The sequence below is a fragment of the Myotis myotis genome, unplaced genomic scaffold (genome assembly GCF_014108235.1).
Source record: "Myotis myotis isolate mMyoMyo1 unplaced genomic scaffold, mMyoMyo1.p scaffold_m19_p_12, whole genome shotgun sequence".
Taxonomy (NCBI): domain Eukaryota; kingdom Metazoa; phylum Chordata; class Mammalia; order Chiroptera; family Vespertilionidae; genus Myotis; species Myotis myotis.
This window is the reverse complement of record NW_023416316.1, coordinates 58,175,398-58,187,666: the sequence shown is the minus strand read 5'-3', so window position 1 is coordinate 58,187,666 and position 12,269 is coordinate 58,175,398. Positions and strand designations below refer to the sequence as shown.

At 41.3% G+C, this 12,269-nt stretch overlaps 1 protein-coding gene and 1 pseudogene across 3 annotated transcripts in view; one reads left to right on the top strand and one right to left on the bottom strand.

The window, feature by feature from the left end:
* Positions 1-12,269, bottom strand: part of ADAMTSL1 (ADAMTS like 1) — a 900,799-nt gene that overhangs the window by 706,838 nt on the left and 181,692 nt on the right. The gene's annotated exons all lie outside the window — the stretch shown is intronic.
* Positions 2,649-12,101, top strand: LOC118667667 (annotated as a pseudogene).

Below are 12,269 nucleotides of genomic sequence, written 5' to 3'. Positions count from 1 at the left end.
TCTCTCTAAAAATTAAATAAAACAATGGAAAAAAATATCCTCAGGTGTGGATTAAAAAGAAATAAAAAATAAGAATCACTGAGTGAGCCAGAATTGTTGCCCATCTTCTTCATTTCTGAATAGCAGTGGTAGCTCTTCTTTTATTTTAATCAAGAGGCAAATGATCCTTTTTGACTCTCAGAATGGAAAGATAATTTAGGAAACTCAGGCAGTGATAGCAAATCCAGCCCTACCCACCAGATGTTTCTCTAAGAGTTTACTTTTGTGTTTTCTATAATGATACATTCATGATGGATTTAATTAAAATTGTGGATGCTATTTTAGGACTGTGTTGCAAGTAAATACATTAAATGAAAGTTTAAAGTATGTAATGTTTTAAATAGTCAAGTTTTAAAGAAAAATGTATAGTTAGTGCATATTTGGAACACTTGTGTGGCTCACCATGGGGAAATGCAGAAGCAGTGTAGCCAAGGATGGTTTCATTAGAGAGGTCCAATGTAGAACACATTTTTAAATTCACCCTATCATTGAGTTACTCAGCAAGTAGTTATTGTGTATCTACTAAGTGCCAGGCTCTATTCTAGACACAGAGGTGGTTTCAGTGAACAAAGCAAGTATCCCTGCGCCCAAGGAATATACTTTCTAGTCAGATGATACAGACACTAAATGATAAACGTAATAGGTAACTCTACCATTTGTTTGGTGACAAGTGCCATGGGAAAAAAAAAGGAGGTCCTATCTATACTAATAAAATGGTAATATGCTAATTAGACCGGGCATCTTCCGGACATTCTTCCGGACGTCCTTCCGAACAAAGCCACAGTGGTGGGGGCCAAGGCAGAGGCAGTTAGGTGCGATCAGGCCGGCAGGGGAGAGCAGTTAGGGGAAATCAAGCAGGCAGGCAGGCAGGCAGAGTGGTTAGGGGCAATCAGGCAGGCAGGCAGGTGAGCAGTTAGGAGCCAGCAGTCCTGGATTGTGAGAAGGATGTCCGACTGCCGGTTTAAGCCCGATCCTGCCTAAACTGGCAGTCAACATCCCCCGAGGGGTCCCAGAATGGAGAGGGTGCAGGCTGGGATGAAGGACTCCCACCTCCCCGTGCATGAATTTCGTGCTCAGGGCCTCTAGTTTTTAATAAGATGGTCAAGGTGCACCTCATTGAGAAAGTGACATTTCAGGTAAGATTTAAGAGGCTGGAGGCATTTTTCATAGGGATATCTGGAAGAAAAATTTTTCAGTCAGTGCAAACAGCCAATTCAAGGCTCAAGGCAGGAGTGTGCCTGCTGTATGCGGACCAGCAGTGAGCCAGAGTGGCTGGGGCAGAGAAGCAAGGGTGAAAGCAGTCAGAGAGGAGGTAACAGAGGTCATTCAAAAGACTCCAACCTTCACTCTGAAGGGGACTTCCTACAGGGTTTTGCCAACTGATATTTTTACTGGATCACTTTGGCCACTGTACAGGGACAAGAGAAGCAGAGACCATTAGCAGATTATTGCAATAATCAAAGTTGGAGAAGACGGTGACTCAGAACAGGTGGTACATGAGGCAGAGGAAGGATTGAGTGGGCTTTGGGCATTCGAAAAGGAGAGGCAGCATTCACTGGCTGATGGGTGTGAGAAAATGAGAGGTCAAGAAAATCTCTGAGGTTTTTGGCTTTAGCAACTTTAAGAATGGAGCTCACTTTTTTAAAAAAAATATATTTTATTGATTTTTTACAGAGAGGAAGTGAGAGGGATAGAGAGTTAGAAACATCTATGAGAGAGAAACATTGATCAGCTGCCTCCTGCACGCCCCCTACTGGGGATGTGCCCGCAACCCAGGTACATGCCCTTGACCAGAATCGAACCTGGGACCCTTCTGTCCACAGGCCGACGCTCTATCCACTGAGCCAAACCGGTTAGGGCTCACTTTTAATGTAGTAGGTATATCTGGGGAAGGCTACAGGTAGAAGGATGATCATTTTAGACATTTGAAATGTGAGATATCAATTAGAAGTCCAAGTGGAACTGAATAGACAGCTGGATAGCAGAGTCAGAGGAGAGAAATCTAGACTGAAGATAGGCTATTTTACTAAAAATAGCCTATTGTTTTGGCCACTAGATAAAACACCTACCATGAAAAGTGTAAGTCTCCTCCATATGAGTCACATGACTCCTGGGCGAACCACACTGGATAAAAGAATCGATCGACTTCATGATAACACAGGAAGACCCGAGTTTCTAAGCCATGTGCCCATCAGACGGCCAGATGTGTGTGTGAAACAAAAACCCAGTAACCAGGAGTCTTTACATCAGAAACACAAATCTTGTTCAAAATAACCAATAGAACGGATGCAAATGTAGTGATTGTGCTCGAAAAAATGTCAAGAGAAAAATGCTGTGCAGAAGCTATTTTCATTTCTCCCCTCTCAATTTCTGCTGTTCACCATTTCTTAATGCTTCCGACCCTCTGAAGGCAATCTGGTAGAACGATGTAGTCCATAAATGGTCCATAAATGTCTGTGTTCACAGTTTTTGCAGGGGAAATTATTCCTATTTATAATCTTACCACATGTGCTACAGTCAAGATCTCAACTGCACAGGGAAGGAAGGCCCCTACCCCTGCTATGTAGGAGCATCAACATCATGTCTCTGCTTCCTGTAACAGTGCCGGTATGACATCGTGGATGGTGAAGAAACAGTTTCATAAGGCACAATGTCGTAAAGCTGCAGTCAAGGAGAAGCTACCGTATGTGAAAGTCACTCTGAATGTTATGAGAGAAAATAGGTTTAGACTCTTGAAAGGAAAAGCTGTTTCCTTTGCTTTCCTGTATGAGAGGGAGCAGGCACCATAGTGACAAGCAGGGACTCTCAGCCAGACTCCCTATGTTTAAATCCCAGCTCAGTACCAGCTGTGTGATCATCAGCAAGCTACCTAACCTCTCTGTGCCATACCTCCACTGTCTGCAAAATGAGGGTAATCACAGTTTTCCTACCTCATAAGTGTTGTCAAGAATATTAAATGAGCCGAAGCCGGTTTGGCTCAGTGGATGGAGCGTCGGCCTGCGGACTGAAGGGTCCCAGGTTCGATTCCGGTCAAGGGCATGTACCTGGGTTGCGGGCACATCCCCAGTGGGGGATGTGCAGGAGGCGGCTGATCGATGTTTCTCTCTCATCGATGTTTCTGACTCTCTATCTCTCTCCCTTCCTCTCTGTGAAAAATCAATAAAATATATATATAAAAAAAAAAAGAATATTAAATGAGCCTGATTGAGCCACGGTTGGATTCCTGGTCAGGGCATATGCCTGGGTTGCAGACTTGATCCCCATTGTGGGGCGTGCAGAAGGCAGCCGATCAATAGTTCTCCCTCATCATTGATGTTTCTAGCTCTCTCTCTCCCTCTCCCTTCCTCTCTGAAATCAATAAAACAATATATTTTTAAAAGAAATAACAAATGCAATAATATTGATAAAGTCATTTAAAAAGTTCCTGGAAATAGCAACCCTAAAGAAGTTTTTGGTAATTCAGTAAAGTGCTGATTTTTCTTTTTTAAAGTGTACTTCCTTCTGCTTGCCTCTGCCATTGGTGCATGTTTTTCATAATTTTTGTAAGTTTTCAGAAACTGCCGGCAGCAGTCACATACTTTTGCATTTTATTCCCATAACTGTAGACTCGTTCTTCTCTACGCCTCCTCTCTGAGGCAGTTTCTGAGGCATGCCGGTCCCGCTGCCTGCCTTCCAGAAATTGCCTGCAGCACGCCTGGTGGGGTTCCAAGTTCTCCACAGTCAGCCAAGTAAGGTTTAGTGTTATTTTTCATCACCTTGACGTCAGTGAGAAATATCACTAAATTAATGCAAAAAAGATGTTCAATAGGATTTCATGAATAACTCAAAGCCCACTGCAAATACAGGATTGTCTGTGATGTTTTGAATTGATGGAAATCCACCTAGGGATTTCCAGCAATTCATAAACCAATTTCAGCTGACCGATGTAAAGCTGCGTTTTTTAAAATCTGGCAAGTCAGAATGAAAGTAGAGAGTCTCTTCCAGGCAAACACTCCAAATTGATTCAATTATCATTGACAACTAATGAATTCACTGTAGATATCAGCAAAAGTCCCTTACAGACAAACTTGACCACAGCAGCTTACATCCAAACACTTTTGACTTACCTTAAAACATGACCGAGGAAAGAATTGTCTCCACCTCGTTAGGCCTGCCTACACCGATCCAACTCCCACAGTCCCCTCAGCCTTCACCACTGTCTTTGGACATGCTTGACAAATGACATGTGCAAAAGTCATTCCACTTGTACTCGAAACTTGAAAACTTTCTCCCACATGTTTCTCGCAGGCTGCCAATATCCATCAGCAAGGGATTTAACATGAATCTTCTTTGTATTCTTGATAGTTTGAGTTCCAGAGTCTGATGTAACACTTTTATTTCTTCACATATGAGCAACATCAAACGCAAAAAAATGGGTCTTCAAAATCTTAATTTTGAGAACATTCATTATGGGGGAATCTTCTTGAATTTTCATATTTTACTGTGTTTTTCACTCGAGTTTTTCCTTCCTCCTTCCTTCCTTCATCTTTTAGCATTATTGCTACCTAAGACTTGCCCATTCTGGTATCAGGGTAGGTCGAAAGTTTGGCTCTTTTTAAATTTCCTCCTTCAATATCTGCAGCACAAACTTGTCAGGGCAAACTCATTCTCTAGAATTGATTCCTCTAGGGAGAGTAATTGAGTTGAATGACTAACATGCATCATTTCATTAAACCTGCTATCACTAGTGACATTTTTAAATGTGAAAAACAATGAATATTTCTTAGCCTTCTTGTAACTTGACCGCTCAGTGGCATTTGACCCAAGTAAAGCCTTCTTCTTTTCAAGCTCCTAAAATTCCACCTTTTCCCTGGTATTTCTCTTAGCTATCTTTTTTTTATATATATATATTTTATTGATTTTCCACAGAGAGGAAGGGAAAGAGATAGAGAGTTAGAAACATCGATGAGAGAGAAACATCGATCAGCTGCCTCCTGCACATCCCCCACTGGGGCCGTGCCCGCAACCCAGGTACATGCCCTTGACCGGAATCGAACCTGGGACCTTTCAGTCCACAGGCCGACGCTCTATCCACTGAGCCAAACCGGTTTCGGCTCTTAGCTATCTTGATGCTCTTTATTGGTCTTAATTGATCTCAAGTTCCTATTTCATTCCCTAGAGCAGGGTGGGGAACATCTGGCCCTTGAGCTGTACAAGGCCTGCAAAATCATTTGGTCTGGCCCTGCCACAGCATTAGGGGTGAGTTAATGTTTGACCAAATATAGCAGGCTGATTTTTAAGGTGATAATTTTGTGTGGCCCACAAATGATACTATAAATATCCACATAGCCGTTGGCAGAAAAAAGGTTCCCCACACCTGCCCTAGAGTTATGACACTTGTCTTTTCTTTCTCATTTCACTACACTGGTTGATCCCAGCTCAATTACCCACTAGCTGTGTGTCTTTGAGGAAATTATTTACCAGTAGTTTGTTTGTGCCTAAGTTTTTTCACCTACAAAGTGGAATAACATTATCTACCTCATAAGGTAAGTTAGATACTGAGTTAATATTTAGTGATTTAACCTTGAAGTATAGTTATAAATAGTTAAGCAGAACTACTTAATACTTAATATTAAGTCATTAATATTAGATATAATTAATAGTTTGAGGTAATATTTATAAATACTCATGGCATGTAGTAAGCACTGTTTAAGTGTTTAATTTTTTTTGTCCATTAAATCTCATGACTTCAAATCATCTCCCATGTGCTGTTGCCTCTCCAGACCTATATTTTCAACCAAGATCTTTTCTAGAAGCCAGATAGTCTCACCTGGAGGCTCCATGAATACTTCAAGATCTATCAGCTCTCCCATCTTCTTACCTGCTCTGTCTCAAGAATTGGCATTACCCAGTTGCCCATGCCAGGACATGGTCCTTGATTATATTTTCTATCTCAACCTACACATCTCACCATCAATGCTGTTAATTCACTGTCCTACACATATTTGGGCTCCATCCTGGTATCTCCAATCTTGCACAACCCCATTCACCTTCCTCACTGCAGAAAAGAAAACCTAGAACTGTGTTTCCAGAATTTCTTTCTAATCAGATATTGTGCCCAATGAAAATTCTTCCATGATGCTCTACCTCCATCACTCATTTCTCAGCAAGACCTTAAGTGCCTTAGCATGGTCTACCATGTCTTCCTGTTTGACCTATTTATTGTTCTTCATCTTTGTTTTTCCAGGAAACATTCACCTTCTGCAATCCAACCATATCAAAATGACTTTTGTTTTCCCAAGTGTACCATAATTGCTTAGAACTCAGCCTTAGTACACACTACCCCATTTCCTAATCCCCATAATCTTTCTAGTTAATCCTTTCTTTTTAAAGTTGTGTTGCAGGACAAGCCCTGAACTGGACATTAGAACAAGGGTGATTCAACACCTCTAAACCCCTTAGTTTACCCTCTGTCAAAGAAGGATTACTGAGTCAACAAGTAGTGGTAAACTCTTTTGTGCCACACCTGTGCTAGACTCTAGGGATAGAATACGGAATAAATGGTACCCCTACCTTTGTAAGGCTTATACTGAAGGGGGAATGTTGACTTGTTGACTCTGAGCTAGTAATTCCTAGAAATCTGTACCAAAAGAAATAACTGGTCTGTGTTCTGATACTGCCTCTTTCTGCTGTATATATGTCTGCTACAGATCATATCACTATACTGCAACTCCTGGTTTTCTGTGAGTTTTAGTTTAGGTTTGTCCTCAAAAGAAATGATGAGACAAGGACCTGGGAGCAAGTGGTTTATCTGGTGGATGATCTCAGGAAACACAGAAGAAGAGAATTAAGATAAGGAAGGGAAGAGATAGAATAAGGCAGTGGTTCAGCTCATCGGCCTCTTGAGTGTGGCTCTTCCACAAAATACCACGTGCTGGCGCACATGTACAGGGAACGTTGTGGAGTGAAAGAAGATGTAGTGTTGAGGATTGAGAAAGGTATGTTGAGATGGTTTGGACATATAGAGAGGATGAACAAAAGGAGATAGACGAAACAAGTATACAAGGCGAGTGTGGATGGGAGATTTGGAAGGGGTCAACCTCAGCTAACGTACCTCAATCAGATTGAGGACGTTTTTAGCAAAGGCCAGCTTAGGAGTACCCTAATTAAGTTAATAACAATGTACCTACCTATTTAGTTTAAGTTTAAAAAATTTGGCTCTCAAAAGAAATTTCAATCATTGTACTGTTGATATTTGGCTCTGTTGACAAATGAGTTTACCGACCACTGGAATAGGGGTATGTTAATGAGTAGGCAGCTGCTATGGGCAATGCCCTGAAATCTCTCTGAGAAATATATCTCAGAATCATCACACTAGATGGAGTGAGAACTCATTTACCCATCACTATTAATCCTGTGTGGCTCCGTGGAAACATTAACTTCACTGCACTTCCAGGTTGTATTTGCATGTGGGTCAATTGAGATGGGCCAAGGCAACAATGGGAGGGACCTCAATGACATCTACTACACTGTCCAATTTCCCTACCAGCCTGAGCATCCCAACAAGTATACATTACCCATCGTCCTATTCATAGGACTTTCCAGAGTGCCCAGGGCAGAGTGTCCACTCAGAAAGTGTATTTAATGAAAAGACAAATCTTCACTACATGAACGTGAGTAAAATAAATACTTTCAACAGTTTTTCTGTTGCTCTATAACACTGAAGGCTAAGAGGGTACAAGTGAGGTGGCACCAGCTGAGAAAACAATTTTCTTGGTGAAATAACCAGATATGAAACTCCTTCATTATATGCCTGAGAAGGTTCCTTCCTTCCTTCCTTCCTTCCTTCCTTCCTTCCTTCCTTCCTTCCTTCCTTCCTTCCTTCCTTCCTTCTTTCTTTCTAACCATTGACCACTGTTATGGATTGAATATTTGTGTACTGCCCTCTGCCTCCCCCCTGTAATTGATATGTTGAAGCTCCAACCCCCAAAGTAACTGTATTTGGAGATAGTGACTTTCTGGGGTACTTAAGGTTAAATAAGGTCATAAAGGTGGTGGGATTAGTCTCCTTATAAGAAGAGATGCCAGAGAGCTTGCACTGTAAGCTCCACACTGTAAGGACACAGTAAGAAGACAGTTATCTGCAAGCCAGGAAAGGTCCTCATCAGAGACCAATCCTGCCATACCTTGATCTTGGACATTCCAGCCTCCAGAGCTGAGAGGAATAAATTTGTTGTTTCAACCACCCAGTCTGAAGTCTTTTGGTATGTATGGCAACCCAAGCTGACTGAGACAATCACATTTGAAAAGATGCTTGCTTCTAGTGAGGTGAGCCCACCAATGATATCAGGAAAGAGTTCTAAGTTATGCTGATTTATCTAGAAATTCTCAGAAATTTCTTCTTCAGATTTTTAAATCAATCTTGACATTTTAAGGATAAATATTTGTTGACAATGATGGTAATAGGCTTTGCATAGTTTGCCTTCTTGGCATAAGTAACTTCCCATTTCATAGGTGTATAAAATAAGCACATAAAATAGTTAAAAAGGCTTCTTGGACATCAAATAACTCATACTAAACATACTGATGAGTTAAGTGTAAATAAATGAGAAACACATGGATAACATTTTCCTTAAAAACATAAAGTTTTAGACATTAAGTGAAAAAGAGACTGACAAAACACATCTGGGGTTTTGCCCACTGCAAATTTATTTTTAGTTTTGGATATTAAAACAAATTACAATTCAATGTGTCTAGCTTGAGTATAAGCTCTTGGTTTCTAAAATAATGCTTGTCACATAATGATTGGGAAGATAGTATCGATAGACAGTTATGAAAATTCAACCTTGACCTAAGATAGAAAGAATTCCTCAGCCTCATTGAAAGGCAAAAAGGTCAATTTTCTTGCTGTTATTTTTAGCAAGGGAGGCTTAAGGGAACATATTTTTGTACTTCACTCTGAAAAATGAACACATGAGAAGGCATCATTTTAGAGAATGCAATTATCATTGCTGCTACCCTTTTCACTTTATAGTTGAGAGGTAGATGAGAGGGGCATTGTCTTCACTTAAGTTTGTTAAACAAAGTTAATCAAAAACTAAGTTTTAATCTCTCCTACCCACAAGTCAACTGGTACATATTATGAGAGTGATGGGTTGGGTTAACTTATCCTGCTCATATGCAACCAGACTCAGATTGCGCCTTAACCATCAGCTATGAGTAAACATATCAAAGTAAGATCAAAAGGGAAACTGGGGTTTGGGGTCTATCTAAGTGGCTTTGTGTAAACTGGTAGCTTTTCAGTAAACATGAAGAGCCAATTTCCATTTACCTTGGAGACTCTTCATGTTTGAGCTAAAGCTCTGTAGTCACCATGGAAAATATGGCCACTGCCACAATTCCACCAGTATTTCTCCTGCAAAAGAGACACCGTGAATGTCTGGCTCAAATTTGGGCCTTTAAAAGCTTCTGACTTAGGATGTCCCAGCTGGAGTTGTGTCTGCTTCAAAAACAGGCCAAAGGAAGCGGGTCCCAGGAAATCATCTATCTTTAAGCTTCATTCCTTGAACTGAGGATCTTGATTTTAGTACCCTAGTGGCCTGAATTCTTTAGAAAATTTTTACATCTCCCTAGTCTTATGCCTTCCCTACCTTCGGCATTCTCTGGGCCCCAGTTCTCAGCACTAGTTCATTCTTCAGGATCCCCTGACCAACCCAGAATCGATGTGAATTGAAGAAGATTGAATGATTGTGGATAAGCCAACATCAACCATGAGATGCCTGAGAGCTGAGAACTAGACACTCTATAGCCAACTGTCATCAGATCCAGGTTAGAAACAAACAACAGATGCCTGTGGAAAACATTCAAAGAAACAGAGCCCTCAGGCACCAATGAGGAGAACACAATTCAAGGAAAGCTGAGTAACCGTAAGTAGTCTTTAGGGAAAGAGGAAAGTAAAGCATTAATGAATACAGAAAAGTCATCTGGAAGCCAGGGCTCATCGTCTGTCTTGAGTGGCTGTGCGTAGGGAACAGCACAACCTCCTCCCTTGCCCCTGTTCCTCCTCCTCTCTTCAAGATCACTCTCTACTCCTTTCATAAACCAAATTAATTTGCACAGAGCAGTGAAATGTGAAACTGCTCATGAAAGACAATATGATATCAATCTGTCACTCTCTCTGCTCTTTGGTTTTATGGGCAGGGGAAGTGGTAGCAAGTGTAACTATAAATCACTCCCACAGACATGTCAGAGGAATGTGGGCACCGTGCAATTGCAAGAGTGGTACCACACTGCCGACAGCTAAGGATTTTGAGGGGCCTGGGCTTCACCGTGCCTAAGAACTGGCTACATGTTTTTAGTAAAGGGGGGCAAAAAGATTGTCCAGTATAAACTTCAAATGTATTTTTTAATGTTATTATCATGGATCTGTTTGTCCCAGAACTCCACGTTCTGAGACAAAGGCATCCTTTTATCCATACCCTTTGAATTTTAACGACTTGGTCAAGAGACCACCTGACTATGCCTTAAATTTATCCTCAGGAAAGAGGAAACACATGAATTCTAAGTGAAGTAACTGAAAGAAGGCAGAAGGAGGATTGATTGCCTGAGGCGCCACCATGCTTCAGAAATGTCCCCAAATTGGCCAATCATGTGATCCAAGTGAGCACAGCAGTCAACTGTGCCCCAAGCTAATGTGCCCTGGGTCCAAATTCTTCCCAGATGACCTGCTGTGTAGGAGGGAACAACTGTTTCCAAGTGATTCTTAGCCATGCTTTCTGGAGCACCAGAGCCCCTCTAATCACCACACATCTACAGAATCCCTGACCTCTTGCAATTAAAAAAGAGAAAGCGAGAACAGAGACAAAGGTACAAAGCACAGGAATAATAAACATCTAAGAATGTAAGGGAGAAACAATAATAATGGGAATTTATTTCTTCCAATAAACTACAAATTAAGTGAGGGATAGAAATTTGTCCAAAATATTTTTTTCATGTTCAACAAGCCCTAAACTTCTAGTATCTATGTAGCTAATTAAGAAGAGTCTTTCATGAGACTTCCTCTTAAGTCATTTTATGAAATTGATGGTGGGTTGTGAAAAGGCTGCTAGGTTGATTACTGTCTATCAATTAATTACGGCTCCAAACTTTTAATAATTCTATACCACTTTCAGGTACAACAACAAAATGTACCCCCTCACCCACTTGCACATCCCAATGCATTCATGGATAACTACTGGTGAATTTAAACTGCAACTGCAGAGTACTCCAATACTTGGACACCAATCTGCAGAAACAGCAAGAACTTCAAAGAGCCCGTCAGGAACAATGTGTAGAGGGGAAGACTGAGAGGGGCTACCCAGGAAAGAAGCATCGGGTCTGCAACAGCAAAATGTTGAAGTGAAAACAAAACAAGAACAAACAAAAAACTCCTGGAAATGGAGCTGGTGGCAGTGCCTGTGAGACACCTCAGCCTCCTCTCAAGAACAGAGCTCGAGTGGATCCTACTGTTGATAACGAGGAGACAGTCATGAACAGAGTTAAAGTTAAAGGCTTCTGAAGAACTAAAACCATGGCTTGCTGATGGCTGGGACTTAATCACCTGACAGAAACAGCTCCTTCATCTTCCTGCCAAGAAGAAAGTGGATTTCATTCTGGAGGATTATGCAAATTATAGGAAATCTGGAAGGAAAGGCAGACAATAAGAAGTATGCTGTTAATGAAGTTGTAGCCGGGATAAAGCAGTATTGCAATGCAAGGTTGGGCACTCGGCTGCTCTACAAATTTGAGAGATGGCAGTATTCTGAAATCCTTGGTGACCACCCTGGTGCACCCTGTCCTAGGTGTATGGAGCGCCACATCTACTGGGATTATCTGTACACAATGGAGTGATATAGGCCTATACACCTCTGGGCTAGAAGAGTCTTGCTTTATCACTGAATTATCTTAATGATTTCCTAAAATAGCTGGCAAAGAATTCTGTGACTTTGGTGCCAGGGATTATGAAGCGCCCCCCCCCCCCCCCCCCAGCACCCCTGGAAAGCTGTGTGAGGCGCTTACTCACACTTAAGTTTGGATCTCTGTAACACATTTCTGTTCTTAGCCCTTCTCTTATACAAATGAAGTGCATAAAGGACTTGATGTTTGTTTTCTGTTTGATTTTATAAACAGGTAATAAAAGGGGGTACAGCTCCTTTTCTTTTTCTTTTCAATGTTGCTACCAATGCATTCATGGACAACAGAGAGAGATACTG